General features: G+C 45.7%; 1 long non-coding RNA gene across 1 annotated transcript in view; it reads left to right on the top strand.

The window, feature by feature from the left end:
* Positions 1 to 11,133: 11,133 nt before the first annotated feature.
* LOC149119548 (uncharacterized) overlaps positions 11,134 to 27,188 on the top strand; it is a 117,749-nt gene continuing 101,694 nt past the window's right edge. Inside the window, exon 1 of the long non-coding RNA XR_016228111.1 lies at positions 11,134 to 11,184. This is a non-coding gene — a long non-coding RNA (uncharacterized LOC149119548). The remainder of the gene's footprint in view (positions 11,185 to 27,188) is intronic.

Below are 27,188 nucleotides of genomic sequence, written 5' to 3'. Positions count from 1 at the left end.
CAGTAATCTTGATAAGTAATGCATAACACTGCATGCTTTGCATCTTTCCTTATTTGTTTCTCCTTTTTTCCTTGCCCCCACGTTAAGTTTGTACCACTCAGATAAAGTTTAGTATCTTAATCTTTACCCCAGATTGAGTTTTCCATATGACGTGAGAAAAGGCACTATAAACTTAAAATATATTATGCAGATTTTCTTATGTAATTAATTTTTGAAATTTTCTACTATCTTTAGTTAACAATATTTATTATTTCAATAACAAAATAATTTATGATGAAATGTATAAATCTAAAGTATACAGTCAAATGTATATACATGTATACGAACAACCCAACCAAAATAAAATATTTCTATCACTCTGGAAGTTTAATTTATGCCTCATCATTAAATATTATTCACTAGTATTGTGGTTATGCTCCTTGGTTGAGAAATCAGTATTGAAATGGGAGTTTCAGAGTTGTTGCAGAAAATGCAGTGAATTATGAGTAGTGACATATGGGTTTGAACCCAATTTTTATCAAAAAAAAATTAGCTAGATGACCTTGAGAGAGTCATCAAAGTGTTTGGATCCCTTTTATTATATGTCAAGTGAAATGATCTGATGAAGTAATTCTTATTATTCATCTACTTTTTTTTTTATTTTTTGACAGGCAGAGTTAGACAGTGAGGGAGAGAGAGATAGAGAGAAAGGTCTTCCTTTCCGTTGGTTCACCCCCCAGATGGCCTCTACGGCCTGCGCCCAGGGCCAATCTGAAGCCAGGAGCCAGGTGCTTCCTCCTGGTCTCCCATGCGGGTGCAGGGACCCAAGCACTTGGGCCATCCTCCACTGCCCTCCCGGGCCACAGCAGAGAGCTGGACTGGAAGAGGAGCAACCGGGACAGAATCTGGTGCCCCAACCGGGACTAGAACCTGGGGTGCCGGCACCGCAGGCAGAGGATTAGCCTAGTGAGCCGTGGTGCGGTCCTATTCATCTACTTTTAAAATTCCATGCCTAAATTGTTCTTTAGGAAGCCTTCTGTTTCTCCTTTACGTCACAGGTAAAATAGTTGGGTGTTTTTGTAAGCAACACCTTTGCTTCAAGAGTTCACGCTCAAATGCCAATTCAGTTACCTTATGCATAAATAGCTATCCTATGTTTTATGCTCTTCCCAGAGCTAAGATGAGCTGTCAGTGTGGCCTCCCCTTGACCTTTGGGAAATTTCCTTCATACTTCATCCCTCTCTCTATATCTCAGTTAAATGAGATCAGCATGTCATTTAATCATTAAAAGTCATCCCTGGACCAAGCAAAGTGCCACTTTGACCCTTCTCACACTTCCCTTTAAGGTTGTAACTGCTGAGGAGAGTGTCCATTTGTGGCTGAAGTAGATGTTGAATAAATGCGTTTTTTTTTTGATGAGTAAGAATTCACTCAAGATTGTAAGGATAGTTTTTGTGAATGGCCATTACACAGAAGTATGTGCTTGTGTACTGAACAAAGCTGGTTTATTGAAACTCCATTTCCCAAGTACATTCATACATTCTTTTTTTCCCAAAGATTTATTCATTTATTTGAAATTCAGAGTTACACAGAGAGGAGAGGCAGAGAGAGAGAGAGAGAGAGAGAGAGAGAGAGACAGACACGGGGTGGGGGAGGGAGGGAGGGAGAGAGATATTCCATCTGCTGGTTCACTCCCTAGTTGGTCGCAAAAACAGCCAGAGGTGCACTGATCCGAAGCCAGGAGTCAGATTAGTTATTTTTAAAGTATTGTTTTCCACTAATTTTTTTGGTAAAATTCCTTGGGTGGAACACTTGAGACTTGGCAGCAGTATTATTTTTGCTTGGCTTGTGTCATGTAAATTGACTGGAGTCTTGTTCATGTTCTGCCAAAGAATAAATTGTTAGTTATCTATATAAGTGCATAGTTTAGAATTTAATATGGATAAGACATATCTACTGTAATTTGATTTGGAATGATTCAGAGGAGTTGAAAAACTTAAACAGTGTTCTCCTATGAATACCAAATTTGTCATTTTTAAAGGGTTCCCAGAGAGCATTAGGCATTTGGGATTTATGGTTTTCTAAATTATTTTCAAGTTATAAAAGAAGCATTACAATGTATAATCTCTAATAATTTGGTTTTGAGGAAATGACAACAACATTTACTTATATAAACTTCCAGAGGAGAACTGAACATAAAATGAGTACTTTCAGTATATACCTTAACAATCTGCTTTCTTGCTAAGTGTGTTTAATGCTGTTTGTACTTGGTTTATAGGAATACATTGGCACCCTTAGGAAGAAGACTTATGGTAACCATTTTTTTGGGGGGGGGCTGTTTTTTGCTTGTAAAATTTGTTTGGTTTCTTGGTGATTGTTTTTATCTTCCTTATATATTCTTGAGGTAATGTTTTCATTACACTGGTGGATTTGCTCTTTTCAAGTTATGCTTTAAAGTCTTCAGTATGTTTGCAAGATAATGGCCCAAATTAAGTGTGAAGTATATGAATAGAAACCCAGAGGAAACTAACCAAGTCACAACTTAAATAAGTCATGACATTGGCTTCTTTCCTACTTAGGGAACATGGCATCACACATAGGGATTAGGAAGGAAAAGGAGACAAATACATTGTTCTGTTATATTGTATTATTGTTCTCAAATGTTAGCTCCCTTACTGGTGAGAAGTTTATATAACCTTGCCTTTTGCCGTAAGAGTTGCTTTGTCTTCTGTAAGATGGAGTTAATATAATTTAGCTGTTGAAATATAAGTAGATTTGATGTACGCCACCTCTGAGCACAAACTCCTACCATCTCTCTTATCCTATCTACCATTAAAAAGGCTTATTCCAAGTAGGAACTTTTCCCTCAGCTGGACCCCACAATTAAAGCACACAGGGAACTGCAGCAGCAGGCAAACAGATGCTAACCCCTGATATGAGTAGGGAATAAACATTTGTTGTGATCCACTGAGATTTTTGCTTTCTCAAAGTGTGAAGAAGGATCTTGGGATGTTCTAGGATAGGCAGTAGAAATATCTTCATATTTTGCAGTGTAGATTCAAAGCTGTTGGAAACCTGAGATATTATCTATAGTTGTGGCTTTCGAGTTTTTTGACCACAATCCACACTTAAAAACTTAATTTTGCATTGTAAGCCAGTACATTTAAACATATATGCCCATATATATGTATGTAGCTCTAATAAATGGGCTATCTAAAGAATTAATAGAAAGTAGAATTAAACAATTAGTTTACTTTGGTGCAAAAAAGTTGAAATCCATGCTTACAAAGGGCCTTCAAAAAGTTCACAGAGAATGTGTGTTATGAGAAAGATGTGCATAAATATCAAAATTTGGGGCACTAAAATGTGAAGTACCCTTGAATAAATGGAAACAAATATACGTATTGTACAGTAGACTCCTTTGCCCTGTGGTTTTGCTTTCCATGGTTTCAGTTACTTGTGATCAACCATGGTATGAAAGTATTACATGGAAATTCCAGTAGTAAGCAATTCATAGAGTTTAAATCATTTGTTGTCCTGATTAGAATGATGAACTCTAACCCTGTCCTTCTCTGTCCTCTCTGGAGTGCGAATCAGCCCCTTGTTTAGCATATCCATGTTATATATACTACCTGCTTATTGATTACTTAGTAGCCATCTTTATTATCAGATTGATGTTGAGCTATCACAGTGCTTATGTTCAGATAACCCTTATGAAGTTATTGAATGCAATGTCACAATGCCTATATAATTCACCTCACATCATCTCATTATATAGGCTTATGTCATCTTAAATCTTAGGAGGAAAATGAATGAGTCCAATACAATAAGATAAATTTTGAGAGAACCACATTCACATAACTTTTTTTAGGATATTTTTTTTTTGACAGGCAGAGTGGACAGTGAGAGAGAGAGAGAGAAAGGTCTTCCTTTTGCTGTTGGTTCACCCTCCAATGGCCGCCGTGGCCGTCGCACCACGCTGATCTGAAGCCAGGAGCCAGGTGTTTCTCCTGGTCTCCCATGGAGTGCAGGGCCCAAGCACCTGGGCCATCCTCCACTGCACTCCCTGGCCACAGCAGAGAGCTGTCCTGGAAGAGGGGCAACCGGGACAGAATCCGGCGCCCCGACCGGGACTAGAACCTGGTGTGCCGGCGCCGCAAGGCGGAGGATTAGCCTAGTGAGCCGCGGCGCCGGCCTCACAAAACTTTTTAAAAAAGATTTATGTATCTGAAAGGCAGAGTGACAGAGAAGGAGAGAGAGAAAGAGAGAGATTGAGATTGAGATTGAGATTGAGATTGAGATTGAATGAGAATATGAATCTTCTTTCCACTGATTCACTCATCAAATGGCTGCAACAGAGAGGGCTGGGCCAGGCTGAAGCCAAGAGCCTAGAACTCCATCCTGGTCTCCCACATGGTTGGCAGGGGCCCAAGTACTATCTATGTTCTACTACCTTTCTAGGCATATTCATAGGAAGCTGCATCAGAAGCAGATTAGCAAGACTTGAACTGATATGTGATGCCAGCATCGCAAGAGGTAGTTTAACCTGGTGCACCACAACTCTGGCCCTTCAAATAGCTTTTATTACAGTGTATTTTGTTGTTATTAATCTATTGCAGTGACTAATTTATGAATTAAACTTTATCATAGGGAGGTATGTACAGAAACAATGTAGTATGCATAGCATTTAGCATTATCTGTGGTTTTATACCCTGGGGTCTTGGAACATTTCCCCTGTGAATAAGGGGCTATTGTATATGGAACTATATATACATATTTATGAAAATACTTTTCAAGAAACAATTGCACTCTAGTATTTCCTATTCTGGCTTATTTCCTTAAAAGTAATGCTTTTGAGGGGCTGGCACTGTGGCACAACGGATTAAAGCCCTGGCCTGAAGTGCCGGCAATCCCATATGGGCACTGGTTCTAGTCCTGGCTGCTCCTCTTCTGATCCAGCTCTCTGCTATGGCCTGAGATAGTGGTGGAAGATGGCCCAAGTCCTTGGGCCCCTGCACCCACGTGGGAGACCCGGAAGAAGCTCCTAGCTCCTGGCTTCGGATTGGCAAAGCTCTGGCCTTTGTGGCCATCTGGGGAGTGAACCAGCAGATGGAAGACCTCTCTTTTTCTACATCTCCCTGTAACTCTGTCTTTCAAATAAATAAAATAAATCTTCTAAAAAAGAATGCTTTTGAAATGCTGAATCAATTTTACAATTCACTAATAGATTCCTAATCTGCAGCTCAGAAAACACTTATTTAGAGGAAACTCCTCATTATAAAATTATGAGGAAGCTGAGAGAGAGAGAGAGAGAGAGAGAGAGAGAGAGAGAGAAGGAGAGAGAGAACTTGCTTGCACTTACACTGCCATCATTTGGAGCTTAGCAGAATTTAGATGCATTTGTAATGTTCACACATTTAAAATATTTTTATCTGTGATAAAGAATGGAGGATACTCAAATATGAAATAATGAGAATTACAGCTTGCTACTGCTTTTCACATGACAACTGATATGTGAATATTAACAGCTGACAAAATCAAGATAAAAGATATGTTTGTAAAATACCCCTACAGAATTGCATAGATTGGCCAGAACAAGCCAAAGATGAAATATCATGGAATGTTAATATTAGAACCTTTTCAAGCACCTTAACATTATGGACATATGATCTTATAAACCTAAGTATATAGAATAGATATTTCAGTCAAGACATGATGTTATAGATCATGGAAATAATCTTTAAAAAATGATACAAACAGGAAAAGAACATTCCTCAACAGTTGAGACATGGGCTGTTCAAAGTAATTGCATCTTGAAGTTAATTTCACTTCATTTTTTAGAAACTTAATTAACTTTAAAGAAGCACCCAAGAATGATACATATTTTGCATGCACTTAAATGTAGTTATAATACAACTCTTTGAGGACAGAGGTCCAGCATAGGAAGTTAGTGCACAGTGACTCCTGCTGTTAATTTAACAATTAGCATTCTTATGTGTGACATCAGTGATCATCCAAGACACTTTACACGAGCTTCCAAGGCTATGGAAGCCTTTTAAATCCACAGTCTCCACAGTATTTACACAAGGCCACAGGCAGAGTGGAAAATCTCTCCTCCCTTCTGAGAAAAGTACCTCCTTCTTTGATGACCACTTCTTTTTTTATTTATTTTTATTTATTTATTTATTTATTTTTTTGACAGGCAGAGTGGACAGTGAGAGAGAGAGAGAGAGAGAGAGAAAGGTCTTCCTTTTGCCGTTGGTTCACCCTCCAATGGCCTTCTTTCCACTGGGGTCTCACCCACCGAGCTCCTTCATGTAGGACATTTTTTGCCACAATGTCTTGGCTTTCCATGACTGAAAGGCTCTTGTGGGCTTTTCAGCCAGGCCAGAATGCCTTAAAGGCTGATTCTGAAGTCAGAGTGCTATTTGCAGCGATTGTCATTCTATGAGTCTTCCATGTGTACTGCTTCCCATGTTGGAGCATTCACTCCTTTTTAATTTTATCTATTATTTTTACCAGACACTTAATCCTACCCACGTGACACTTTAACAGTTAAGATGGCATTTTTACCACCCAACTTAATGGGATTTTGAGGTTCCCATGGGAAGTTTTTAAATTGTACCCTTAAAAGTAAGTCCATAGGAATGTATGCAGAACTATACAATGTTAGTTACAAACTTCATACACTTCATAATTACAACTTTAGGAACATAATGATTCTTCCCACTATGCCTGCCCTCCCACCCATACTTCCACCCCTCTTTGTCCTCCCTCTTATTCCCACTCTCATTTTTTACTGAGATCTATTTTCAATTGACTTTATACACATGTGTTTAACTCTGTGTTAAGTAGAGTTCAACAAATAGTATGAAAAAGAAACTGTTCCTCAATAGTTAACACAAGGGCTGTTCAAGTTATTGCTTCTCAAAGTGTCAATTTTACTTTTACAGATTGCCTTTTAGGTGTTCTATTAGGTATCACAGGTCAAGGAGAATATATGGTATTTGTCCCTTTGGGAATGGCTTATTTCACTAAGTATGACATTTTCCAGATTCATTTTGTTGCAAATGACTGAATTTCATTATTTTTACCACTGTGTAATATTCCATGGTGTACATATCCCATAATTTCTTTATCCAGTCTTCATTTGTTGGGCATTTGGGTTGATTCCATGTCTTAGCTATTGTGAATTGAGATGCAATAAATATGGGCGTGCAGATAACTCTTTCATATGCTGATTTCATTTCTCTTTGGCAAATTCCCAGGAGTGGAATGGCTGGGTCATATGGTAGGCCTATATTCAGATTTCTGAGATATATCCATACTGTCCTCCATAGTGGTTTTACCAGTTTACATTCCCACCAACAGTGGATTAGGTTACCTTATTCCCCACATCCTCACCATCATTTGTTGTTTGTTGATTTCTGTATGAAAAGCCATTCTGACGGGGGTGAGGTGAAACCTCATTGTGGTTTTGATTCACATTTCCCTGACAGCTAGTGATCCTAAACACTTTTTCTTGTTTCTGTTGGCCATTTTAATTTCCTCTTTTGAAAAATGTCTGTGTAAACCCTTTTCCCATTTCTTCACTGGGTTGTTTGTTTTGTTGTTGTGGAATTTCTTGATCTCTTTATAGATTCTGGTTATTAATCTTTTATCAGGTGCATAGTTTGCAAATAATTTCTCCCATTCTGTCAGTTGCCTCTTCACTTTCCTGAGTGTTTCTTTTGCAATACAGAAGCTTCTCAATTTGATGTAATCCCATTTGTTAATTTTGGCTTTGATGCTTGTGCCTCTGGGTCTTTTCCACGAACTCTTTGCCTGTGCCAATGTCTTGCTAGGTTTCCCCAATGCGCTCTAGTAATTTGATGGTATCAGGTTGTAGATTTAGGTCTTTAATCCATTTTGAGTGGGTTTTTGCATGTGGAAATCTAGACTGTCCTTGCTCCAGGGATTGGTTTTAGGTCCTTGATTAAATATAATTTTGGTTGTAGATGCTTGGGTTGGTTTCTGGCATTTCTCTTCTGTTCCATTGGTCTATCCATCTGTTTCTGTACCAGTACCATGCTTTTTTGATTACAACTGCCTTGTAGTATGTCCTGAAATCTGGTATTGTGATGTCTCTGGCTTTGTTTTTGTTGTCCAAGATTGCTTTAGCTATTCGAGGTCTCCTGTGCCTCCATATGAATTTCAGCATCATTTTTTTCCAGATCTGAGAAGAATGTCTTTGGTATTTTTATTTATTTATTTATTTTTTATTTAGTAAATATAAATTTTCAAAGTACAGTTAATGGATTACAATGGCCTCCTCCCCCATAATTTCCCTCCCACTCACATCCCTCCCATCTCCCGCTCCCTCTCCCATTCCATTCACATCAAGATTCATTTTCAATTATCTCTATATACAGAAGATCAATTCAGTATATATTAAGTAAAGATTTCATCAGTCTGCACCCACACAGAAACACAAAGTGAAAAATACTGTTTGAGTCCTAGTTATAGCATTACTTCACATTGGACAACACATTAAGGACAGATCCCACATGAGAAGTAAGTACACAGTGACTCCTCTTGTTGACTTAACAATTTGACACTCTTGTTTATGGCGTCAGTAATCTCCCTAGGCTCTAGTCATGAGTTGCCAAGGCTATGGAAGCCTTTTGATGAACCTCAAATTGGTTGGGTCCAGTAGTCAGGGCCTATCTGTGGCCTCCTGTTTAGAGTGTTTTTTTTCTGGACGAGGACCATATGAAATTGTTTTCCGGGGAGGCCCTGTCCTTGATCGGTGTGATAATAGTTACAGGACCATGACGAGCACCCTTTCCAACAGTCATCATTACATGAGCCTGTGTTATCCTTAGTTAGGCACAAATAATACGGATTTGCTATGAAGTGAGATAAACTATATCTAGCCCAGTCATAACAGTTACGTGTGCAGGCCTGAGTGAAATTAAAATACAAAGTGATCGGGCCTGCATAGCCCGTGGTGGGGCAAAAGGTCACACTGAGTAGTTTGGATGGGGTGAAAGTGGCATATATCTGAAATTGCCGTGCATAACGTGCTTCAGGGCTGCTGAGGATGTGGGACTGACACAGAGGAGTAGAAGGAATGCGATTATTGAGAGATTCATCGTGGTGTATAGAAGAGGGAGTGAGACAATAGGAGAAGGTATGGGAAAGTGTAGATCTCAGAGGGAGTGAAGTCTGAGAAAGTTCCCTGGAGTTGTAAGTTTTCAATATCTGTAAGGAGCCGAGAGGGGTCGATGGGTACCCACAGGAGTTGTTTGAAGAGCTGGTAGCTGTGTAAGAGGGGATCAGTACTTATCTGGTATTGGAATTGGCGGATGGCTGGATGATTACTGCTTTTCCGAGGTGGGTTCATTAAGCACAGGAGGGTCTGAGTTTTCAGGTACCATTGGTAATGGAGCTTGAGTCTGGGTGAACTTGGCTTTGAGTGGCCCCGTGGGAGTAACTGTATAATGAGGGGGAGGGGAATGCTTAAGGTGGGTGAAGTGGATCCAGTGAGAAATTCCCTGCAACTTTGCTGCAGTAAGAGTAGTGAGAATAACCCGGTAAGGTCCTGTCCATTTAGCCTGTAGTTTAGTGGGAGTGGGGGGTAAGGAGGGGTGTGAAGAGGACAGGAGGACCTCATCTCCCACTGTGATGGGAGGAGAGCTGTCTGAGGTAGTTGGTCTTGGAGCTGGGCAGTAGCTGTCTGTATATTTCCATAGCTCTGATCGGAGATACCTGAGGAAAGGCGAGAGTAGGTGGGATGGTAGGAGTGGAGATTGAGAGTGTACAGTTGTACACTTTGTAAGTCAGTTTGAAAGGTGAAATATTGAAAGGTTTTCTTGGAAGGGCCCTTATATGGAGCAGAGCCAGAGGAAGTAGTTTAGTCCAGTCCAGGTGAAGCTCAAGGGAAAGTTTAGTCAGTATTTTTTTTAGCGTACGATTTGTCCTTTCTACTTTTCCTGAAGATTGAGGGTGGTAAGGGATATGGAAATGCCAGGGGATGTTAAGCACCTTAGTCAGCAGCTGAGTTACCTGAGATGTAAATTCAGGACCATTACCTGACTTCAGAGAGCTAGGAACCCAAAACAGGGGATAATCTCCTGAAGTAAGGATGTTGGAAACTGTTAGCGCCCATTTGTTAGCAGTACGGAAAGCCTCGACCCAACCAGAGAAAGTATCTACTAACACCAAGAGATACTGAAAACGTCTCACTCTGGGCATATGGGTGAAATCAACCTGCCAGTCAGAGGCCAGCAGGTATCCTCTGGCCTGATGAGAAGTGAAGGGTGGAGGATGGAGGTTAGAGTTAGGGTTTGTCTTTTGATACACAGAACAAGAAGAGGTGAGTTGTTGAAGATATTTGGCATCTTCTGGTGAGAGAGGAAGAGACTGTTTGACAAACGATAATAGAGAAGAGACATTGGGATGAAACAAGTAGTGGAGATAGAATAAGATAGCCTGAGTGGAGGGCTGTTGAGACAGCTGGTCCTGGGGGCGGATTGCTAGTATTGCAGGTGGAATGAAAGACGCACCCGAAGGAAGAGGACAGCGCCACCTGATGAGCTGCCTGATCTGCCCTGTTGTTACCGGCAGAATTATCAGTCTGATGAGCCTTACAGTGGACAAGTCCGATTTTTGTCAGAAGACAGGCCGCCTCTAGGAGAGGGGTTATGAAAGTAGCGTTGGACATGGCTGTCCCCTTAGTAGTAAGAAGGCCTCTTCCCTTCCAAATTGCTGAGTGGGATAGGAGAATATGGAAGGCATATTTTGAGTCAATAGAGACAGTGATAGTTTTGTTTTTTGCCAGCGTAAAGGCACGGGTTAGAGCATAGAGCTCGGCCTGCTGATTAGTAGTATTATAAGGGAGTGGGCCTGCCTCTACAGTGTCGGTGGTTGAAACCACAGCATATCCTGCCTTTTTTGTTCCCTCATGAAAGAGCTACTGTCTGTGAACCAGACTAGAGTGGGGTTAACGAGGGGACCCTCCTGGATGTTCAAGGGGTGAGGTAGCAGATGTTCAATAGTCTCAATGCAGGAGTAGACAGGTACTGAATAATCTGCAGATGGAGGAGGAGGAAGGAGAGTAGCTGGGTTAAGGAGAAGACAAGGTTTAAATGTGAGGGTAGGGTCCTCGATTAGCACTACCTGAAGGGCCAGAATGCGAGATGGTGGAAGAGACTGAAGGCCTTTGTAAGTCAGAAGCTCTGATAGGTGGTGTGAGGAGAGGCTACAATGGTATTGCTAGGGGAGAGGAAATGGGGTCTCAGAAAAAAGTGGTTCAAACTCAGTGTTGGACTTGTTTGAGCCACATAATCCCAGTCCTTTTATTCGTGAAAGACAGCTGTGGGTTTGAGGAATGTTTTCCTTGCTCCTGACCTCCAGTTTGTGGAAGTCTGATCCTCAGTAAGTGGTGAGCCAAAGGTGAGTTTCTTTGACTCTTGTATGAGGACCGCTGCTGAGGCTAGCACTTGTAAGCAGGGTGCCCAACCCTTAACTGTGGGATCTAAAGTTTTTGAGAGATAGGCTACAGGAGCAAAAGAGGGACCAGCTTGATGTCCGAGAACCCCCAAAGCTTTTCCTTGTTTTTCAGTGACATAAACAAGGAAGGGCTGTGTGAGATCTCGTAAGTGTAAGGCAGGGGCCTGTAGGATAGCCTGTTGGAGCTTACAATACTGGGAGGTAATTGGAGTCACAAGGGGCTCCTGGGAGGGGCCCCTTTGCGGCTTCATAGAATGGGCGGGCTAAGAGGGAGAAGTTTGGAAACCAGGATCGTAGAAATCCTGCCAGGCCTAGAAAGGAAAGAATTTCTTCCTTGGTAGAAGGAGGTGGGAGGTCAACTATGAGGCGCTTTCTGTCCACAGTGATATATTTGAGGGTGGAGGTGAGATGAACCCCAAGATAGGTTACCTCAGGCACACAGAGCTGTGCTTTGGCGAAGGATACCTGATAACCTCTGGCTTCTAGGAAGCTGAGGAGAGTAGCAGTCTGTCACTGGCTATCTACCTCCGAGGGGCTGCAAAGGAGGAGTTCATAGATGTACTGGAGAAGAAAGGAGGGTGTTAGGTTCAGGGTGCCCAGATCATTTGCCAAGGCCTGACCAAACAGGCTGGGGCTATTCCGGAACCCCTGAGGGAGCACGGTCCAGGTTAGTTGAGTGGACACTCGGGTGTCTGGGTCAGTCCAGGTGAAAGCAAAGATGTCCTGAGAATTAGGATGTAAAGGAATGGTAAAGAACGTGTTCTTTAGATCCAGTACAGAGTAATGAGATGTGGATGAAGGGATAGAGGAAAGGAGGGTGTATGGATTGGAGACCACAGGGTGTATTGGCACTACAGCTGCATTAGCAAGGTGGAGGTCTTGTACCAGGCGAAAGGACCCATTAGGCTTTTTGACTGCCAATATTGGGGTGTTATAGGGGGAGCTAGTCTTGTGTAGTAGGCCCTGATGGAGGAATTTAGAGATTATAGGCTTTAAACCTCAGAGGCTGGAAAGAAGTAGGGAATATTGCTGCTGGGAAGGAAATGCGGAAGAATTTTGTAACTTTATTTGGACAGGAGGATGATCAGCTGCCACCATGGGGTGGCTAGTGTCCCATACTTGTGGGTTGACTGTGGACAGGGGTCCTGATGTGGGTAGGGTGGCTGGGACCAGGTTATCTTGAGAGAGGAATAGTAAAAAGGGAAGCAAAGGTGAGCTGGAGGACACGGCCATAGGCTGAAGGGTAAAAACCACCTGAGCACCAAATCGGTAGAGTATGTCCCTCCCCAGGAGGGATGTGGGACAATGAGGTATAACAAGGAAAGAATGGGAGAAGGGTATCATATTAATTATGCAAAACAGTTTTGGAGTCTGTAAGGATCTATAAGGCTTTCCCTCCACCCCGACTATGGAGGTTGAGGCAGCAGAGGTAGGCCCCCAATACTGGCTAAGGACTGAGAAGGTTGCCCCTGTGTGAATAAGGAAAGAAATTGGCCTACCTGCTACCATCACAGTTACCCTGGGCTCCCGCGAAGTGATGGCCGTAGTTGAGTGGCAGGAGTCTGGGCCCCTTCAGTCCTCAATAGCCAGTCCCAGAATGTCAACCCAGGGCATAGGTGGGGAGGATGGCCTACAGCCTCGATGGACAAGAGGACAGTCCACTCCCCAGTGGCCCTTCTGGCGGCATTTTGGGCAAATACCCAGTGGGCCTCTGGGTTTAGGACACATCCTGGCCCAATGACCCTTTTGGCCACATTTGAAGCATGGACCTGGAGGGTTCCTGCTGTCGGCGGGGTTCCTGTAGTTAGTAGGGTTACTGGAGGCAGCAAATTGCTGGAAAACCTTGGCCAGCATCTGGAGTTTTTCCTTTCGGGCTCTCTCATACCTCCCGTTATATACTTTAAAGGCCACCTCTAGAGTTTCTGCCTGTGGAGTTAATGGACCCTTCTCAAGCCGCTTTAACTTTGCCTTAATATCTGGAAAACTCTGAGCAAAGAAATGATTCATAAGAAGGCTGCAGCCATCAGGAGACTCTGGATCTAAGTTGGTATATTGGAGGAGAGTCTGTGTTAGGCGCTGCAAAAAGGCAGAGGGATTTTCCATTCTATCCTGAATAACTTCTCCCAGTTTATCATAATTTACAGCCTTTCTGGTGTATTTCTTTAGGCCAGCTAACAAGGAGGTAATAAAATGATTTCTGGCTTTTATACCACTGGGAGAGTTATAATCCCAAATAGGATCCTGCTTCGGGACCGCATCTGCACCTATGGGATGGGCAGGGTCTGTCGCTCCCCCATTCGCGTTGGAACAATACCAGACCCTGCGCTATTCTCTTTGCCCGGCCATTCCCGGGTTTGCTGCCAGCCCCCCGCCTCCGCGGAGGGGCGGCACCCCTGCTGCTTTCCCCGCTTCCGCGGAGGAGCGGCACACCGCCAGCCGGCTCTCTCAGGGGCTGCTCAGATGTTCCTCAGATGTTCCTGGTGCATGTTGTCTCTCTCCTCCTTTATAGTCCTCTTCCACCAATCCCAACTCTGCTACCCACATGCCGAGCACGCTGCTCTCTTCCAATCAGGAGCAGGATCAGCTCCTGCAGCTTATCAGTCAAATTGGCGAGGCAGCTGTGTAGAAGTTGTTTGCTGTCGCTCAATGCCATATTGTGGGAGATCAGATGCATAGAATTAGTCTTAGTTCCAGTAATTTAGTCTAGTCTCAGTTGCTCCCCACAAGGGTCCGTCTGATGGATCTCATCAGCATGGAGACGGGCTTGGTCCCAAACTTGCCTTTGCTCCTCTGGGAGAAGGGTATTATAGAGAATCATAAAGATATCATGAAAGGTCAGATTGTAAGATTGGGTTAAATAGCAAAATTCATTAATGTACGATGTTGGGTTAGAGATGAAGGAACCCAGTTTTTGTTCGATCTGTGAAAGATAAGCAAGTGAGAAAGGAACACAAACCCTTATGATGCCTTCCAACCCTGCCACCTCCCGTAGGGGTAGCATGGAAGTGGGCTCCCTGGCTGCTGCTTGGGAGCAAGTGACTCGGGGACTGGGCACAGGGGGATGTGGGAGAGGGGCTTGAGGGAGAGGAAGGGTGGGGATTGATTGTGGATCTGGGAAAGGTACAGGCAAGGGGGAAGGTTGAAATGTAGATTGGATTTGGGACAAGGTTAAGGGTATGGCAGGTGTGATGGGAGCAGGAATGTTCTGAGGATAAGCAAGGAACTTGCAATAAGGTGGGGGGAGGCACAGTAGGAGTGGGGGTAGGAGCTAGAGAGGAAGTACACGTGGGCAGAGAATGGTTTTGAGGAATAGATGAGCAAGGGGCTTGAGATACAACAGAAGAGGTTGCAGTGGAGGTGGGAGAAGTTGACACCACCCCCTGGAATTTGGCAGGAGGGGGAGGTGATGATGTAGTCAGGGCCAGAGCTGATGGTGGATTCCACAGCTGCTGCATGGGAGATAATGGTGCTGGAACTTCAGCCGCTGGGGCCTTGGGAGGTGGCTGAGCTGGTGCCTGTGGATTGGAGTGATAAGGGGGAGGTTCATCTGCCGGATCAAAGGAGGCTGTGGTAGTGGCAGTAACAGGATTAGAGGTAAAAGATAGGGTTTTCTGCTCAGGCCTTTGATCCCTAGTGCGAGTCTTAGAGACCAGAAGGACCTGAGCTGGAGAGCAAGAAGTACACAGGGAATGTTTAGTCGAAGATAGGAAAAAGCTTGAATGTATGGTATCTCCTTCCATTTTCCCGAATGTTCACAGAAGTGATAAAGGTCTTGAATGATATCAGGATCAAAGGTACCATGGAGTGGCCATTCCAGTTGACCGTCAAGGTCATACTTGGGCCACACTCGATTACGGAAAAAGATGAGGCATCACCACTTGAGGGCTGGGGCCAATTTGAGAGGGACCATATTACTTAAAAGGCACCCAAGAGGAGAATCGGATGGGACGCGGGAGGAGAAATTTCCCATGGCGACTCAATAGGTCAGATCAGTGGACAGCAAGTGTCCTTGAAGTCCTGGCCGTCTGACTAACAGAGGAATGGGAGCAGAAGGCGGGGCCATCACCCAAGTGCCCACTGGAGCCCGGGGACTAGTCTGTAAAAAGGGGAACAGAGGTTGAGTCGTCACTTACACCCACTGTTGCCCAGACACAGTGTCTGTAGAGACTAAAAGCCTTAAGTATGAGTTGTGGTTAGTGTCTAGTGCTATGACTTCGAACAGCCTCAGACAAGCAGACGACAGTAGGCCACAACTCAAAATTAAAGAGTCACTGTGAGAACTTCCCGTTCCACGTCTTACCTCAGAATTTGGAAGGCTGATGTATGGATGGAGATTGCAGAGTGTTCAGTGGTGTGGAAGGAGTCCCAGGGGTGTGTTTTGAGACTGGCAGAAATCTAGGATCCCAGAGCACTGGGGGATGCTGGATCACCAATGTAAGGTTATCCGAGTCACAGCACCAATGTTATCTATTCTTATTAGGCCGTCACAAAGCACAACAGACATGGGAGTAAGGGAAAGGGTTTATTGGGGGAAACCCAACAGACCAGAGGGGTGAGGCGGTGAAGGGAAAAAAGGGCTGTGTGTTTGGGAAGGGGGTCTAATATACTTTTTCCAGGGGGCGGGCAGTGAGGTAGAAATTAGCCAATCCCATTAGGTTGGGGGTGGACCTTGACACAGGTAGTTTGGGCCATATGGCTATCTGGCTTTCAGCAGTGGTGGCGGAACCGGGGTATAGGATGTAAATCAGGTGTAGGTCACACCACAGATAAGACTGTGCCTGCACCATTTTCCTAACACCTTTGATTTCTTTTTCTTTTCTAATAGCTTTGGCTAAAACTTCCAGGTATATATTAAATACAAATTGTGAAAGTGGGATTTGTTGTCTGGTTCCAGATCTTAGGGGGAATGCTTCCAGCTTTTTCTCATTCAATAGAATGCTGGAATTTGTCATAGATTGCCTTGATTGTGTTGAGGAATGTTCCTTCTATAACCAGTTTCCTTAGAGTTTCATCATGAGAGGGTGCTTTATCAAATGCTTTCTCTGCATCTATTGAGGTAACCATTTAGTTTTTGTTCTTCAGTTTGTTAATGTGATGTATCAAATGATTGATTTCTGAATGTTGAACCATCCTTGCATACCAGGGATAAATCCCAGTTGGTCAGGGTAAATGATATTTCTGATGTGTTGTTAGATTCAGTTGGCCAGAAATTTGTTGAGGATTTTTGCATCTAGGTTTATCAAGGAAATTGGTCTGTAGTTCTCTTTCTCTGTTGCACGTTTTCTGGGTTTAGGAAATGTTTCAGCCTACAGTACACATACCAGAGGAATTCACATGTTGGACACATTCTAAAGGTGTACTGTGAACTTTGCACAATTCTTGAAATGTTACATATGTTACCTTCATTTTCTGCTTCTCTATAAAACATTTTGGAATGTAAGTCAGTGTGAGTAGTCTTATAATAGGACTATTGCTATAATTTGTAGAAAAACAAATAATTTTCAGTTTTCTATTTTCAAGATATTACTAGTAACAAATTATTTGCCTTACATCTGTAAATTCAACAGATTAAAATTAACCATTCCTTAAGCAGTATTGAAGTTTGTCTATTTCTCAGTCAAGTCTCAACAGTTATGGTAACACTCTACTGAGAAGTCATCCAGGGCCCAGGCGCCTTCCATCTTGTTACTCTTCCTGCCATCATTGGAATGTTGACCCCATCTGCAAGATGATTGTTTTACCATCTGAATTCCAGTCAGCAAGAAGGGTATGAAATGGCATAAAATTATAAACATTACTTGCACTCATCTTCAGTAGACCAGAACATAGAAACATGGAACCACACCTACCTGCCAATCAACACAAAGAATATATTAAACTGGGGAGAGGACATGAGTCTATCTTACAATCAGGAGTTCTTTTACTATGTAAGAGAAGGAGATTATTGAAAGTGTCTGTGATAACATTTTTCATGAATGTATTACTTCTATGTACTTAATAACCACTGTGTCAACAAACTCAGCCCCTGATCACTGTAGTATTCAATTTGATCACTTTAGTATTTAATCTGCTTTTCTCGAATTCCAAACTGGTTGACATGTGTTTATTGTGGTTCTGGGCTGGATCATTAACTACATTAGTAAACTGAGCTGAAAATGACAAACATGGTTTGAGACACATGTTTTTCAGTCTTTAAATTGCTTTTCTGTTTGCAGTTTGGATTCTAATGTGAATGTAGTTTGTGCTGTGGTCCTGGATTTATTATGAATACACCTACTTGGCTAGCCTTACCATTTTCTACCCTATTTATTCAGGAGGAATAATAAACTGAATCATTAAAATTACCATGACTTACTTATTAGAATCTGGAAAATAAAGTCTATACGTGTTTAAAAAATTTAAGAGGTAACATTTTTATCTCTGCAATTTTAAAATATGCTCTTAATGTGTCTCATTTTATACAATGGAAAATAACCAAGTAAGTACAAAGCGTTTTAACTTAAAAAAACTCAACCTGAAACTTTCTTAGTTGGACTAGGGGATGGATCATGGGAAGGTGGGATGATTAATTTTTTATATAGGATGTGCTTTGTTTTTTTGCCTAGAGTTGATCTTGAGCATGATTTTATTGTATAAACTGAAAGGATTATCCCTTGAGCAGTCCTTAGTCACAACTAATGTGATTCTGTAGTGCTTGAGGTTCATTTAGACTATGTGGAAATAAAGGGTCTAAATAAATGAACAATCATATTAATGTATGTTTTTCAGGTGCAATGTGAACCTTTGACTTGTGTCGCTCCCCCTCTTCGTGGAGGAATGACACAAGACCCTGCGCTGTTCTTTTGTCTGCTCGGCCCTCCCCGGGTTTGCTGCTGGTTCTTCTCGGGTTGGCTACCAACCCTTCCACCTCCGTGGAAGGGCGGTTCCCCCTGCCACATTCCCCACTTCCGCGGGGGAGCGGCACACCGCCGGCCGGCTCTCTCGGGGGCTGCACAGGTGTTCCTCAGGTGTTCCTGGTGCATGTTGTCTCTCTCCTCCTTTATAGTCCTCTTCCACCAATCCCAACTCTGCTACCCACACGCCGAGTATGCTGCTCTCCTCCAATCAGGAGCAAGATCAGCTCTTGCAGCTCAGTCAATCAAGTTGGTAAGAGGCAGCTGCGTAGAAGCTGTTTTCTCCTCTCCCAGCGCCATATTGTGGGAGAGCAGATGCATAGAATAAGTCTTAATTCCAGTAACTCAGTCCAGTCCGAGTTGCTCCCCACAGATCCCCCTTTCTTTTTATTTTTGGCGTTGATACGCGCCTGTCTTCGGTGCCCCACGGCACACACTCTGCTCTGCTTGCTAGAGTTGCCCACAGGTGCTTACAAGTCCTATCAATCAGGCAAACCGAATCCAGGTCCTCTCTTCGCCATGTTGTGAGGAGGTTTTTAGGCGCTGATGCGTGCCTGTGTTCGGTGCCCTGCAGCACATGCTCTGCTCTGCTAGAACTGCCTGCAGGTGCTTACAAAACCTAGCAATCAGGCAAACCGAATCCAAGCCTTCTCATTGCCGTATTGTGGGGAGACTTATTGGTGTTGATTCGTGCCTATCTTCGGTGACCTGCAGCTCATACTCTGGTCGAGCTGCCTGCTGGTGCTTACCGCCTAATCAGGCAGACCGAATCCAAGCTCTCTCATTGCGGTATTGTGGGGAGACTTATTGATGTTAATTCGTGCCTGTCTTCGGTGACCTGTGGCGCATAAGCTGTTAGCCGCCCACAGGTGCTCACCACCTCCCTAATCAGGCAGACCGAATCCAAGCTCTCTCATTGCCATGTTGAGGGGAGGCCTTACTTTTCTCTATCTCCGGGCATTCCTATCTCTCCTATTTTACTTCTATCTACCAGCATTCCTATTTCTCTCATTTTACTTCTAAACTTCTGTTTCTCTTATCCCTGCGGCTTCCCGGTGCCCGCCCCGAGGCTGCTTCTCGGCGGCTTCCCGGCTCTGAGCCGCTTCAGCTGCTTCTCTCATCTGCGCGGCTTCCCAGCGCCCGCCCCGAGGCTGCTTCTCGGCACCTCACTGCCCCGCGGCGGCTTCCCGGCTTTGCGCGGCTCGGCTTCGCGCGCACACTCCGCGGTCTCCACGCCCTTCGCGTCTGCACCACAGCCTCGCGCCAGCCCCGCGTTCCCTATCTATTCACGCCCTGTGCTCTCTCTGCACGCGGCGGCTTCCGCGAGTCACACAGCGTAGCTTACGTCTCCGCCACTAGCATTCAATCCAAGTTCCCCGGACTAACCTGGCGAATTCCAACCTGGCGGCCCACGTCTCTGCCTCTGGTTCCAGATCTTCGCCTCTTGCTCCCCGGGCTGACTTGAAGAATTCCAAGCTGGCTTACGTCTCCGCCTCGGCCTGCACTCGCGGCTTCATCCTCCCTAACATTTTTCTCTACCCAGTATGTTTCCCTAAGTTTTCTTCCAACAATATTCCTCCTTCATTTCTCCTGGCCTCTCCCCACAGTCCGTATCCAAGTCTAAGTTTCTTATAGGTTTCACTTTCACTTTCAACCTGCAGTCCGTATCTGAGTCTAAGTTTCTTCTTGCTATCACTTTAAATCCTTACTTCTTTCCCACAGTCCATATCCGAGTCTATGCCTAGGCTTTCGATAGCTTCTTCCGGCACCTTTTCTGTCCAGCTTTTCCCTAGGCTCTTTGCTAGTCTCTCTCTCCGGTATTTTCCACTTCTTCCCGTTTCTTCCCTCCTAAGTTTCCTATCCGAGTCACGGCACCATTATGTCGCTCCCCCTCTTCGTGGAGGAACGACACAAGACCCTGCGCTGTTCTTTTGTCTGCTCGGCCCTCCCCGGGTTTTCTGCTGGTTCTTCCCGGGTTGGCTACCAACCCTTCCACCTCCGTGGAAGGGCGGTTCCCCCTGCCACATTCCCCACTTCCGCGGGGGGGCGGCACACCGCCGGCCGGCTCTCTCGGGGGCTGCACAGGTGTTCCTCAGGTGTTCCTGGTGCATGTTGTCTCTCTCCTCCTTTATAGTCCTCTTCCACCAATCCCAACTCTGCTACCCACACGCCGAGTATGCTGCTCTCCTCCAATCAGGAGCAAGATCAGCTCTTGCAGCTCAGTCAATCAAGTTGGTAAGAGGCAGCTGCGTAGAAGCTGTTTTCTCCTCTCCCAGCGCCATATTGTGGGAGAGCAGATGCATAGAATAAGTCTTAATTCCAGTAACTCAGTCCAGTCCGAGTTGCTCCCCACAGATCCCCCTTTCTTTTTATTTTTGGCGTTGATACGCGCCTGTCTTCGGTGCCCCACGGCACACACTCTGCTCTGCTTGCTAGAGTTGCCCACAGGTGCTTACAAGTCCTATCAATCAGGCAAACCGAATCCAGGTCCTCTCTTCGCCATGTTGTGAGGAGGTTTTTAGGCGCTGATGCGTGCCTGTGTTCGGTGCCCTGCAGCACATGCTCTGCTCTGCTAGAACTGCCTGCAGGTGCTTACAAAACCTAGCAATCAGGCAAACCGAATCCAAGCCTTCTCATTGCCGTATTGTGGGGAGACTTATTGGTGTTGATTCGTGCCTATCTTCGGTGACCTGCAGCTCATACTCTGGTCGAGCTGCCTGCTGGTGCTTACCGCCTAATCAGGCAGACCGAATCCAAGCTCTCTCATTGCGGTATTGTGGGGAGACTTATTGATGTTAATTCGTGCCTGTCTTCGGTGACCTGTGGCGCATAAGCTGTTAGCCGCCCACAGGTGCTCACCACCTCCCTAATCAGGCAGACCGAATCCAAGCTCTCTCATTGCCATGTTGAGGGGAGGCCTTACTTTTCTCTATCTCCGGGCATTCCTATCTCTCCTATTTTACTTCTATCTACCAGCATTCCTATTTCTCTCATTTTACTTCTAAACTTCTGTTTCTCTTATCCCTGCGGCTTCCCGGTGCCCGCCCCGAGGCTGCTTCTCGGCGGCTTCCCGGCTCTGAGCCGCTTCAGCTGCTTCTCTCATCTGCGCGGCTTCCCAGCGCCCGCCCCGAGGCTGCTTCTCGGCACCTCACTGCCCCGCGGCGGCTTCCCGGCTTTGCGCGGCTCGGCTTCGCGCGCACACTCCGCGGTCTCCACGCCCTTCGCGTCTGCACCACAGCCTCGCGCCAGCCCCGCGTTCCCTATCTATTCACGCCCTGTGCTCTCTCTGCACGCGGCGGCTTCCGCGAGTCACACAGCGTAGCTTACGTCTCCGCCACTAGCATTCAATCCAAGTTCCCCGGACTAACCTGGCGAATTCCAACCTGGCGGCCCACGTCTCTGCCTCTGGTTCCAGATCTTCGCCTCTTGCTCCCCGGGCTGACTTGAAGAATTCCAAGCTGGCTTACGTCTCCGCCTCGGCCTGCACTCGCGGCTTCATCCTCCCTAACATTTTTCTCTACCCAGTATGTTTCCCTAAGTTTTCTTCCAACAATATTCCTCCTTCATTTCTCCTGGCCTCTCCCCACAGTCCGTATCCAAGTCTAAGTTTCTTATAGGTTTCACTTTCACTTTCAACCTGCAGTCCGTATCTGAGTCTAAGTTTCTTCTTGCTATCACTTTAAATCCTTACTTCTTTCCCACAGTCCATATCCGAGTCTATGCCTAGGCTTTCGATAGCTTCTTCCGGCACCTTTTCTGTCCAGCTTTTCCCTAGGCTCTTTGCTAGTCTCTCTCTCCGGTATTTTCCACTTCTTCCCGTTTCTTCCCTCCTAAGTTTCCTATCCGAGTCACGGCACCATTATGTCGCTCCCCCTCTTCGTGGAGGAACGACACAAGACCCTGCGCTGTTCTTTTGTCTGCTCGGCCCTCCCCGGGTTTTCTGCTGGTTCTTCCCGGGTTGGCTACCAACCCTTCCACCTCCGTGGAAGGGCGGTTCCCCCTGCCACATTCCCCACTTCCGCGGGGGGGCGGCACACCGCCGGCCGGCTCTCTCGGGGGCTGCACAGGTGTTCCTCAGGTGTTCCTGGTGCATGTTGTCTCTCTCCTCCTTTATAGTCCTCTTCCACCAATCCCAACTCTGCTACCCACACGCCGAGTATGCTGCTCTCCTCCAATCAGGAGCAAGATCAGCTCTTGCAGCTCAGTCAATCAAGTTGGTAAGAGGCAGCTGCGTAGAAGCTGTTTTCTCCTCTCCCAGCGCCATATTGTGGGAGAGCAGATGCATAGAATAAGTCTTAATTCCAGTAACTCAGTCCAGTCCGAGTTGCTCCCCACAGATCCCCCTTTCTTTTTATTTTTGGCGTTGATACGCGCCTGTCTTCGGTGCCCCACGGCACACACTCTGCTCTGCTTGCTAGAGTTGCCCACAGGTGCTTACAAGTCCTATCAATCAGGCAAACCGAATCCAGGTCCTCTCTTCGCCATGTTGTGAGGAGGTTTTTAGGCGCTGATGCGTGCCTGTGTTCGGTGCCCTGCAGCACATGCTCTGCTCTGCTAGAACTGCCTGCAGGTGCTTACAAAACCTAGCAATCAGGCAAACCGAATCCAAGCCTTCTCATTGCCGTATTGTGGGGAGACTTATTGGTGTTGATTCGTGCCTATCTTCGGTGACCTGCAGCTCATACTCTGGTCGAGCTGCCTGCTGGTGCTTACCGCCTAATCAGGCAGACCGAATCCAAGCTCTCTCATTGCGGTATTGTGGGGAGACTTATTGATGTTAATTCGTGCCTGTCTTCGGTGACCTGTGGCGCATAAGCTGTTAGCCGCCCACAGGTGCTCACCACCTCCCTAATCAGGCAGACCGAATCCAAGCTCTCTCATTGCCATGTTGAGGGGAGGCCTTACTTTTCTCTATCTCCGGGCATTCCTATCTCTCCTATTTTACTTCTATCTACCAGCATTCCTATTTCTCTCATTTTACTTCTAAACTTCTGTTTCTCTTATCCCTGCGGCTTCCCGGTGCCCGCCCCGAGGCTGCTTCTCGGCGGCTTCCCGGCTCTGAGCCGCTTCAGCTGCTTCTCTCATCTGCGCGGCTTCCCAGCGCCCGCCCCGAGGCTGCTTCTCGGCACCTCACTGCCCCGCGGCGGCTTCCCGGCTTTGCGCGGCTCGGCTTCGCGCGCACACTCCGCGGTCTCCACGCCCTTCGCGTCTGCACCACAGCCTCGCGCCAGCCCCGCGTTCCCTATCTATTCACGCCCTGTGCTCTCTCTGCACGCGGCGGCTTCCGCGAGTCACACAGCGTAGCTTACGTCTCCGCCACTAGCATTCAATCCAAGTTCCCCGGACTAACCTGGCGAATTCCAACCTGGCGGCCCACGTCTCTGCCTCTGGTTCCAGATCTTCGCCTCTTGCTCCCCGGGCTGACTTGAAGAATTCCAAGCTGGCTTACGTCTCCGCCTCGGCCTGCACTCGCGGCTTCATCCTCCCTAACATTTTTCTCTACCCAGTATGTTTCCCTAAGTTTTCTTCCAACAATATTCCTCCTTCATTTCTCCTGGCCTCTCCCCACAGTCCGTATCCAAGTCTAAGTTTCTTATAGGTTTCACTTTCACTTTCAACCTGCAGTCCGTATCTGAGTCTAAGTTTCTTCTTGCTATCACTTTAAATCCTTACTTCTTTCCCACAGTCCATATCCGAGTCTATGCCTAGGCTTTCGATAGCTTCTTCCGGCACCTTTTCTGTCCAGCTTTTCCCTAGGCTCTTTGCTAGTCTCTCTCTCCGGTATTTTCCACTTCTTCCCGTTTCTTCCCTCCTAAGTTTCCTATCCGAGTCACGGCACCATTATGTCGCTCCCCCTCTTCGTGGAGGAACGACACAAGACCCTGCGCTGTTCTTTTGTCTGCTCGGCCCTCCCCGGGTTTTCTGCTGGTTCTTCCCGGGTTGGCTACCAACCCTTCCACCTCCGTGGAAGGGCGGTTCCCCCTGCCACATTCCCCACTTCCGCGGGGGGGCGGCACACCGCCGGCCGGCTCTCTCGGGGGCTGCACAGGTGTTCCTCAGGTGTTCCTGGTGCATGTTGTCTCTCTCCTCCTTTATAGTCCTCTTCCACCAATCCCAACTCTGCTACCCACACGCCGAGTATGCTGCTCTCCTCCAATCAGGAGCAAGATCAGCTCTTGCAGCTCAGTCAATCAAGTTGGTAAGAGGCAGCTGCGTAGAAGCTGTTTTCTCCTCTCCCAGCGCCATATTGTGGGAGAGCAGATGCATAGAATAAGTCTTAATTCCAGTAACTCAGTCCAGTCCGAGTTGCTCCCCACAGACTTGTATTCATTTCTGGAAAAACCTAGCAGTTAGAAGATGCAATATTAATCTGTTTCAGATCTATAGGTGACAAATTCTTTTCATAAGATGTTTTATAGTAAAGGAACTTAACAGGCCAGGTCAAGGTAACAATCATTAGACTCACCCCTACCCCATATCCACTCCTTTTGCTAAATCCCTGCAGTAGTTGCAACAAAATATTGCTCCCAGATATATGCATATACATATGAACATATGTATATATGCAGATATATAATCCCCAATTGTTAATGGATTAACAATTAATGTTTCTGATTGATGGATTAAGGCTGGAGACTTGATCCAATTATTGTGTCTGGAAGTTGGACCTCATGGAAGGTCTTTTTAGGTCATTGACTGCTTGCTCTTGGAAGGTAGTTCTTTTATTTTTTTTGACAGGCACAGTTAGACAGTGAGAGAGAGAGACAGAGAGAAAGGTCTTCCTTCCATTGGTTCACCCCCCAAATGGCTGCTATGACCGGCATGCTGCGCCGATCTGAAGCCAGGAGCCAGGTGCTTCCTCCTGGTCTCCAATGCAGGTGCAGGGCCCAAGCACTTGGGCCATCCTCCACTGCCTTCCCAGGCCACAGCAGAGAGCTGGACTGGAAGAGGAGCAACCGGGACAGAATCCAGCGCCCCAACTGGGACTAGAACCTGGAGTGCCAGTGCCGCATGCGGAGTATTAGCCTAGTGAGCTGCAGCGCCGGGCAGAAGGTAGTTCTTGTGAGAGGGTTGGTTATATAGACATGAGTTGGTCATAGCTGTTCTGTCCTTGCTTTCTGGATTACCACATGGTCTTCTGCTTGGATGCCACCATGCATTATTCTTCTCAGATGCTGGACTAGTGGGGCTGCCCAGTCTGGGGCTGTGAACCTTCAAAACTGTGAGCTGAAACAAGCCTTCCTTTCTAAGATGCTCCTGGCAGTTGTTTTTTATAGTAACAAAAATAGTCCAATACCAATTTTAGAGATATATAGGCCTTAGGGGAATATAGCTGGAGAAAGATGGTTTCCTAACTTGTGCTATTTTCTCATGTTCTTTTGGTTCTGCCTAGCTGGAGACTCAAGTGGCCTTTGACTGTTAGACACGCCTCCTTTCAGTCACTGTAAAGAGAAACTCTAAACCTGATTATCATTCTCAGCAGAGGGAATTAACTGTGTTTCTCCCCAGTTTCAGATCTTTTGGGGACCAAAGTCAGGGCACAAGTGGAGCTGTTGTCCCAGCCTTCAGTTAAGATGTCTCATCCTATTTCCTTGTTTGAATTTAAACTCCTGTTAGGAGCTGAGCCTTGTTTTGCATCCAGTGCTACTTAATTATGGTCCTGACAACATTCCTAAAGCCCACCCTTGCCAATCTCCCTCTGCCCTGTGGGCATATATCTGTCCTCTCTTCTGCTTAAATCTAGGCTTGCTACCCCTTTCCAGAGCCAAGAAGAACCTATGCCAAACTCTACCTACAAGATTGAATCCCTTCGTTTTCAATGTCCATCTGGATAGACAGCATTTTGTACTGTGATAACTGGGATATAGATTATACTTTGGAGGGCCAGCACTCCTAAGTGCTGCCTTATCCCTGTTTACCTTACTTTCCTTGATGAATGGTTACCAGTGTTGTGCCTGAGTGAGTGCAAACAGAGGAGAATCAGGCATTGATAAAATTTGATGGTCCTTTATTGCTGGCAGTGGAGAGCTGGCTCATCCCCTAAAGAACACTTGATCTGAAGCTCAGAGCAACAGGGTTTATAAAGGCAAAAACCATAAGAAGGGGAGGAAGCATACATGTTTTCTAGGGTCAAGCTGACCAAGGCCTATGCAAAACTAATATCAATTACAATCTTGGCAGTAGAAAAATGGCAATCTTAACATTAATTCAGGTACAGTCTATCTGTTTTGTTCATTTATTTTTAAAGATTTATTTATTTATTTCAAAGTCAGAGTTACACAGAGAGAAGAGAGGCAGAGAGAGAGAGAGACAGACAGACAGACAGACAGAGAGGTCTTCCATCTGATGGTTTACTCCCCAATTGGCCGCAACAGCTGGAGCTGAGCCGATCCGAAGCCAGGAGCTTTGAGCTTCCTCTGTGTCTCCCACGTAGTTGCAGGGGCCCAAGGACTTAGGCCATCTTCTACTACTTTCCCAGGCCACAGCAGATAGCTGGATTGGAAGTGGAGCAGCTGGGTCTCGAACCAGCGCCCATATGGGATGCTGGCTTTCAGGCCAGGGCATTAACCTACTGAGCCACAGAGCTGGCCCCCAGTCTATCTGTTTTAAGTTTGAACAATTGTGCTAGGAAGTTTCTATGCTCTGCCAAGTGGGATGCAGTGTCTTTTTATTGTGTTAGTACTGTTATTGTCTGAGTTCCAGATCCTAGTTTTAGAACAGAATCTCATGGTGGTGGTGGTGGTGGAGGGTGATTTCTCAATATGGAGTCTCTGGTGCTATAAAATGGAGTCCCTACTGTCCAGGTGTTAGTTCACTAGCAAC

The sequence above is a fragment of the Oryctolagus cuniculus genome, chromosome X (assembly GCF_051225735.1).
Source record: "Oryctolagus cuniculus isolate XC-2025 breed Fujian yellow rabbit chromosome X, ASM5122573v1, whole genome shotgun sequence".
Taxonomy (NCBI): Eukaryota; Metazoa; Chordata; class Mammalia; order Lagomorpha; family Leporidae; genus Oryctolagus; species Oryctolagus cuniculus.
This window is presented reverse-complemented; position numbering and strand designations above follow the sequence as displayed.